This window comes from Colobus angolensis, unplaced genomic scaffold (genome assembly GCF_000951035.1).
Source record: "Colobus angolensis palliatus isolate OR3802 unplaced genomic scaffold, Cang.pa_1.0 Scaffold11, whole genome shotgun sequence".
Lineage (NCBI taxonomy): Eukaryota > Metazoa > Chordata > Mammalia > Primates > Cercopithecidae > Colobus > Colobus angolensis.
This window is the reverse complement of record NW_012112030.1, coordinates 10389887-10393421: the sequence shown is the minus strand read 5'-3', so window position 1 is coordinate 10393421 and position 3535 is coordinate 10389887. Positions and strand designations below refer to the sequence as shown.

General features: G+C 44.1%; 1 pseudogene across 1 annotated transcript; it reads left to right on the top strand.

Moving 5' to 3' along the window:
• Nucleotides 1-431: 431 nt before the first annotated feature.
• Nucleotides 432-3334, top strand: LOC105520435 (annotated as a pseudogene). Its single transcript, XR_001003135.1, has 2 exons — nucleotides 432-964; nucleotides 1268-3334. The product of XR_001003135.1 is annotated as a heterogeneous nuclear ribonucleoprotein K-like (transcript).
• The last annotated feature ends 201 nt before the right edge of the window (nucleotides 3335-3535 follow it).

Sequence of the window (3535 nt, the reverse complement as noted above, 5' to 3'; positions counted from 1 at the left end):
GCACACCCCGGGAAAGAAAGCAGATCAGAGCTTCCCAGGGACCCGGGCGCAGGGAGGGAGGGAGGGAGGGAGAAATTTCTGGAGAATTGAAGGGAAAACTTCGTATCAGACCAGAGGAGACTCCTGCTTGTCCTGAGACTTTTGTGAATCCTTAAAATCATCAATTCAATTTTAGCAAATAATTCCTCTTATAAATGACCACAGTGAGCCCCGCCTCACCTTGGGTCTCCCGGCCCGGGGTCCTAGCTGGAGCGGCGGGAATGGAACAGTCAGGGCTGCCTCGGTGGCTTTGTTACGGACGGTGGGGAGAGGATGCGGGGGATGAGACCTCGGTACCGCGCGGTGGGTGGAGGAGGGGTCGGCGCTCGGCTCCACCTGGTAGCACGTAGTCGCCATTACGCAGGCCGCCATTTCCTGTCGGATCCCGGCTACTGCGGCAGTGGGCTGTCCGTTGTTGGTGCGCTCCAGAACGCTTCAGTTCTGCTCTGCAAGGATCTATAATAACTGATTAGTGTGCCCATTTACTAAAAGAATATGGAAACTGAACGGCCAGAAGAAACCTTCCCTAACACTGAAACCAATGGTGAATTTGGTAAATGCCCTGCAGAAGATATGGAAGAGGAACAAGCATTTAAAAGATCTGGAAACACTGATCAGATGGTTGAATTACGCATTCTGCTTCAGAGCAAGAATGCTGGGGCAGTGATTGGAAAAGGAGGCAAGAATATTAAGGCCCTTCCTATGATGCCAGTGTTTCAGTCCCAGACAGCAGTGGCCCCAAGCACATGTTGAGTATCAGTGGTGATATTGAAACAAATGGAAAAATTCTGAAGAAAATCATTCTTACCTTGGAAGAGGGCCTGCAGTTGCCATCACCCATTGCAACCAGCCAGCTCCTGCTCGAATCTGATGCTGTGGAATGCTTAAATTACCAACACCAGGCCGGGCGCGGTGGCTCAAGCCTGTAATCCCAGCACTTTGGGAGGCCGAGACGGGCGGATCACGAGGTCAGGAGATCGAGACCATCCTGGCTAACACGGTGAAACCCCGTCTCTACTAAAAACTACAAAAAACTAGCCGGGCGAGATGGCGGGCGCCTGTAGTCCCAGCTACTCGGGAGGCTGAGGCAGGAGAATGGCGTGAACCCGGGAGGCGGAGCTTGCAGTGAGCTGAGATCTGGCCACAGCACTCCAGCCTGGGAGACAGAGCGAGACTCCATCTCAAAAAAAATAAATAAATAAATAAATAAATTACCAACACTATAAAGGAAGTGACTTTGCGAGTTGAAGTTGTTGATTCATCAGAGTCTAGCAGGAGGAATTATTGGGGTCAAAGGTACTAAAATCAAAGAACTTCGAGAAAACACTCAAACCACCATCAAGCTTTTCCAGGAATGCTGTCCTTATTCCACTGACAGAGTTGTTCTTCTTGGAGGAAAATCCAATAGGGTTGTAGAGTGCATAAAGATCATCCTTGATCTTATATCTGAGTCTCCCATCAAAGGACGTGCACAGCCTTATGATCCCAATTTTTACGATGAAACCTATGATTATGGTGATTTTACAATGATGTTTGATGACCGCCGTGGACGCCCAGTGGGATTTCCCATGCGGGGAAGAGGTGGTTTTGACAGAATGCCTCCTGGTCGGGATGGGCGTCTGATGCCTCCATCTAGAAGAGATTTTGATAATATGAGCCCTCATCGAGGACCACGTCCCCCTCCTCCTGGACTAGGCGGCCGGGGTGGTAGCAGAGCTCGGAATTTTCTTCTTCCTCCACCACCACCACCTAGAGGGGGAGACCTCATGGCCTGACAGAAGAGGGAGACCTGGAGACCGTTAAGTCGGCATGATTGGTTTCAGTGCTGATGAAACTTGGGACTCTGCAATAGATACATGGAGCCCATCGGAATGGCAGATAGCTTATGAACCACAGGGTGGCTCTGGATATGAGTATTCCTATGCAGGCGGTCGTGGCTCATATGGTGATCTTGGTGGACCTATTATTACTACACAAGTAACTATTCCCAAAGATTTGGCTGGATCTATTATTGGCAAAGGTGGTCAGCAGATTAAACAAATCCGTCTTGAGTCGGGAGCGTCAATCAAAATTGATGAGCCTTCAGAAGGATCCGAAGATCGGATCATTACCATTACAGGAACACAGGACCAGATACAGAATGCACAGTATTTGCTGCAGAACAGTGTGAAGCAGTATGCAGATGTTGAAGGATTCTAATGCAAGATTTTTTTTCTTTTTTATAGTATGAAGCAATATTCTGGAAAGTTTTTCTAAGACTAGTGAAGAACTGAAGGAGTCCTGCGTCTTTTTTTTTTTTATCTGCTTCTGTTTAAAAAGCCAACATTCCTCTGCTTCATAGGTGTTCTGCATTTGAGGTGTAGTGAAATCTTTGCTGTTCAACAGATGTAATGTTTTAGCTCCTTATGAACAGGGTTGTGGAGGGAAGGGTGTGCAAAAACTAACATTGAAATTTTGAAACAGCAGCAGAGTGAGTGGATTTTATTTTTTGTTGTTGGTGGTGGTTTAAAAAAATTCCCCCCATGTGATTGTGAACACCTTACTTTGTGATCACTGTAACATTTTGGGGGTGGGACAGGGAGGAAAAGTAACAATAGTCCACATGCCCCTGGCATCTGTTCCGAGCAGTGTGCAGAATGTAATGCTCTTTTGTAAGAAAAGTTTTATGATTTTAAAAATAAATTTAGTGAACCTATTTTTGGTGGTCATTTTTTTTTAAGACAGTTATTTTGAAATGGTGGCTGAATTTCCCAACTCACCCCCAAACTAAGGTCAATTTTCAGCTCCTCTGTTAGACATATAAGTGCATCTCTTGTTGGACATAGGGAAAATAACTTGGCAAACTTAGTTCTGGTGATTTCTTGATGGTTTGGAAGTCTATTGCTGGGAAGAAATTCCATCATACATATTCATGATTATAATAAGCTGGGGATTTTTTGTTGTTGCAAATGCTTGCCCCTACTTTTCAACAATTTTTTATGTTAGTAGTTGTGAAGAACTAAGGTGGGGAGCAGTACTACAAGCTGAGTAATGGTATGAGTATATCATAATATGTATATACCAATCAGAATTCTGATTGGCAGCAAGTTTTATTAATCAGAATAACACTTGGTTATGGAAGTGACTAATGCTGAAAAAAATTGATTATTTTTATTAGATAATTTCTCACCTATAGACTTACACTGCCAACTTGCTCTAGTGTTTTATTAAACTTTGTAAAATATACATATATACTTGTTTTTCCATTGTATGCAAATTGAAAGAAAAAGATGTACCATTTCTCTGTTGTATGTTGGATTATGTAGGAAATGTTTGTGTACAATTAAGAAAAAAAAGATGAAAAAAGTAAAATAAAATAAATGCCCACAAAGAGAATTACAAAGTCATGGTTTGAGGCTAGGATTGTTGGGCACTGGCTGACCCCATCCCGCTTGATTTGTACTTTGTACCTGAGGGAAACTCCTAATGGCCACATGTCATGGATACTTGTGTTTCC